Source organism: Bactrocera latifrons, unplaced genomic scaffold (genome assembly GCF_001853355.1).
Source record: "Bactrocera latifrons isolate USDA-ARS-PBARC rearing strain unplaced genomic scaffold, ASM185335v1 scaffold_293, whole genome shotgun sequence".
In the NCBI taxonomy this organism is placed as follows: domain Eukaryota; kingdom Metazoa; phylum Arthropoda; class Insecta; order Diptera; family Tephritidae; genus Bactrocera; species Bactrocera latifrons.
In genome coordinates, this window is record NW_017536552.1 from 154,200 (window position 1) to 158,551 (window position 4,352).

The 4,352-nt window shown below is 33.1% G+C and overlaps 1 protein-coding gene across 3 annotated transcripts in view; it reads right to left on the bottom strand.

Moving 5' to 3' along the window:
• Nucleotides 1–2,434, bottom strand: part of LOC108970253 (dystonin) — a 134,615-nt gene extending 132,181 nt beyond the window's left edge. The window contains exon 1 of one of the 3 annotated variants that reach the window (XM_018935531.1): nt 2,188–2,434. The gene's annotated coding sequence lies outside the window, so the exon portion shown is untranslated. Of the gene's footprint in view, nt 1–2,001; nt 2,144–2,187 lie in introns of those variants that run through there. The other 2 variants (XM_018935532.1, XM_018935533.1) reach the window with 2 other exon arrangements.
• Between the last annotated feature and the right edge of the window lie 1,918 nt (nt 2,435–4,352).

Sequence of the window (4,352 nt, forward strand, 5' to 3'; positions counted from 1 at the left end):
GATCCAACACCGGGGTGTTCAAAGTTCTTTCGCGTAGAACTCCTTTCTGCAACTTTTTTTTTTATAAAAAATTGCTAAAATTTGGGGTATAAAGTTTTTGCTTATGTTCTTTTGTTGACAACTAGGCAGATATGGCAATACGATTTATTAGCTAGTATGCAACCCTATTCTTGCAGTGCAAATGCAGTGAATTTAAGTAAAACAAAATAATTGAAATAAAGCTTTATTTGCAATAAATATTAAAAAAATTGATATACAAAAACGTTATAGTGAAGTGTTAGTAAGTGAAAAGTGCATAATATAAGCGAAAAAGTTATTCACAATAAACAAATTATCAATTTAAAAGTTGTAAATTTTTTAACTTTAGATGCAAATATCTTTAGAACTATAAGTCAGCGCCAACTATATATATATATTTTCGTGATCTGGAGAACGTCACCTTTCCAGTGATACCCATTTTATCCTCGAAATCCGGGGATGCTATTCTAAATCCCAGCCCAGGCAACACCTAACAACCTAATAAGAAGCGGATGGCATCTTCCCAGCTCTTTTGCAGCATTTTTAAATAATAATAAATACAGGAAACACCTAACAACCTAATAAGAAGCGGATGGCATCTTCCCAGCACTTTTGCAGCAATATATGCAAAGATGGATAGCCTTACTGCATACTAGGGTAGCGGAAACATCTGCGAGGGAGAGCAAGATTCGTCATGGTACCACAACGGGCTGCCCGCAGGGTGGAGCACTATCTCCTCTGCTAAGGAGCCTGATCGAGTCTGATCGAAGAATCACCAACCGGGATTACCTTTTTTTAAAACTAATTTTTTTTGTCCGATTGACTTTAGATGAATCTCAAAGGACTTGGTTGTTTGCAAGTGCCTTTTTTGGAACAGGGTCAACACAAACAACTATAACTTTGGAAATTTATTATTATTTTTTTTCTTGCAATTTTAGTGACTTCAAGTCGACACATTCTATAATAATGCCATATTGGTACTTTTGGAAAATAACACGATTTATTAGCAAAAAAAATTCTAAAAATTGTAATTTTTTCGTGCCGCTGACTACCCATAACCCCTTAAGTAAAACTCTTTTTTGCGTTGGCGGCCTTCGGCCGCGCTTCAAAATAAAATAACCCAGGGCGATCCAACACCGGGGTGTGTCAAGTTTTTTTTTTTTTTTTTTTTGAGTAAAACTCCTTTTTGGCGGCCTGCCCGATCAAAAATCAAGATATAGCAAGAAAGGGGGCAATGATTTATCTAGTTGGGGTATAATCCTATTTTTTATTCATTTTTAATCGTTTGATAAATGTCTAATTATGGCAACACTTATTATCTGCCAACAAGGTATACTTTTGTTATTGTGCATGGAATGAAAATTCTGTAAAATATAAAATGCTTATTTTAAGCAAATAACTAACTAATTACCGAAAAATAATTATGTAGAAACAATGTAGTGAAGTCTAAATGCATAAAAAGTACATAATATGAAATAAATAATTACTAGAAATTGCAAGATAAAATTTGCAAAATTTTCAATTTTAAATCCAAATATCTCGAAAAATATAAGTTTGCAACAGCAAAAATTATATATTTTCTTAGTCTGGACCATCAGCTCTATCCAAGCATACCACTTTTAACCCTGCAATTGTGGGGTGGTATACTAAAGCCGTCCCCATTTTAACACCGAAATCGTCGGATGATATTTACTTAAAAGTGAATACGACAACTGGCCTACATTGAGCGAAAGAAACACAAAACTTCAAGTATCTTAAGGCCGCAACTGCTCTTTTATTAAAAATGAAGCCCCATCCGCGATTTAACCCGAATATCTATTAATTACTGTTATACAATATTACATCCTTCAGATAATTTTTAACTTTATGTATAAATTTATTGATATCACTTAAAGACATAAATTAAATATCTTCTTCGATCAGACTCGATCAATAAGGTTAATGTACGTTATAGCAAAAATATTAACACTGTAATAAACAAACCAAAGGAATTCCGTCCTAATAACGAAATGCATATGCCGGTCAGTAAGTATTTACACTAAATTTGCGCAATAGGCGAAGTTTTTTTACATATTTCTTAAAAGGTGTTGCAAATTAACTATTAGCTTCTCTAATCACATTCTTCCATGTTTTTTAATACTTTTACGTGACATTTAAATTTATCCAAACCTCTTTTGAAAAATTTTACCAATATTCATTAGGATATTGCAAATTACGAACGATTTTAAATTAAGCACTGGTATCTAAGCGCGAAACACAAATTTTTAGTTTTCATTATTCACTGGTATACATGCAAAGTTTTACTTCTCCGGTACCTTAATACTTTGCAAAATGTTTGTTTCAACGATAAGAAACGAATTGTTCCAATATGAAGTAATTCATTTATATCGAAGTTGTTTTTAACAACAAAAAGCAGTGTTGCCGCTCAGCAGCAACGCCTTTGAATGTATATACATCCCTTAAACTAATGAAAGAAACATATAATGCCTTGTGTACACTTTTCCGAAAATAAGAATTAATCAAGACCACTTCTTTGAACGTTTGTCATGCACTGACCTATATTTAAAAAAAAATTATATCAAGTATACGAAAGAGCCATTATATATGTTTTCATTCACGAAAAGAGCGCAATATAATATTTATTAATGAATCCACATTGCAAGTTTGGTATACTGCGAATTTCACAAATAATGTTCAATAAATTTATTACTCATCTAGGAAATAAAAAAAACGAAAATCGTTGATTTGGTGAATGTTAAAGTTCGCGCATCGTATATGTACAATGGCTAACAAACTTAAGGAGAGTAACACCGATGAGGAAATTGATTTAGCAGAAGTTCTATCAGATAGTGATTCAATTGTGGGTGGCCGAAGGCCGCCCACGCAAAAAGGAGTTCTGCGCGAAAAAAATTTGGTACACCCCGGTGTTGGACCGACCAGAGTTATTTTTTTTGAAGAGCGGAAGAAGGCCGCCCACGAAGAAAGGAGTTCTACGCGAAAAAAATCTGATACACCCCAGTGTTGGACCGACCAGAGTTATTCTTTTATAGGTTGTTGATTCTCGTATTTGGGGTATAATCTGTTCACTTTATTTCATTTAGTTATTTTACAAACGATGTCGATAAGGTAAGACTGATTATTTGACACTTTGTAATTCATTTGTTATTCTTAAATAATCATATTTCAACAATAATTTAAATGTACATTAAAAGCAATTTTTGCACTRTATKRTATAAAATAAATGTGTGCAAATGAATAAGTGATGTGTTAGTGTATATAAMATTAAAAAATTTAAGTGAAAAATTAATTTTAAATACCRGAAATATGTAATTAAAATATTGCAAAATTTCAACTTTAATCGCGAATATCTCGAAAACTATAAGCTTCCTGCGGCTATAACTATATATATTCATGATCTGGAGAATCTCCTCTATCCGACCATACCCATTTTATTCTCGAAATCCTGGGACGGTATACTAAAGTCTTCCCAAATAATAAACCATTTGTAAATCCAAATAAACGATATGTTGCTCAATGACTTTCACAAATAAAACAAGTACAATATGCGCGTTGGTATAAGAACATATCCTTGCACAGAATCGTGGAAGGATAATTTTTTTCTGTTTCTGTTTCTGTTTCTATTTTTTTTTTTTTTTTTTTTTTTTTTTTTTTTTTTTTTTTTTTTTTTTTTTTTTTTTTTTTTTTTTTTTTTTTTTTTTTTTTTTTTTTGCAATAAATATATGAAAGAATGAAATAAAATAAAATGTATGTTTAATTTTTAGTGATTTCTTGTAGAGTTAAACTTATTAAATATTTTGAGATAAATCTCAATGAGACAAAATCTACAAGCCACCACTATGAGCCGTTCTTAAAGTATATAAGAAGTAATAACTTAACTATACAAAATGTGGGTGGTGAACCCACTTTCGTCACAAAATTATCAGAGCCGTTGTCGACTGAATCATAATTGCCACAACTCCCTCTGATCTAAGGCGACCATCGTCCCGTTTGCAAGACGTAGGTCCCTGGAACCTAACTCTTGGGGGCAGAGAGTTAGAGTTTGTAATGGGGTTCGTCAAGCAAGCTTCTGTGCAAAGCTGTTTACTGCGGAAGAGAGCGGAGTACTTTCTCGCCGATAAGTGGATTCCATGGTCGTCTGCGCAAATCGTAGTATTTCTTCTGGCGTTTTGCAGTAGACAAGTTGCGAGAAATTTCTTGCTAAAGCTCAGTGAGTGTCAGCACAGTGGTGGCTTCTTCGTCAGCCACATTCCCTTCTTTACGGATTTGCTTCGGTGTAGCCGGTGTGTACCCGAAGTTTATCTCAGCTGCTGATG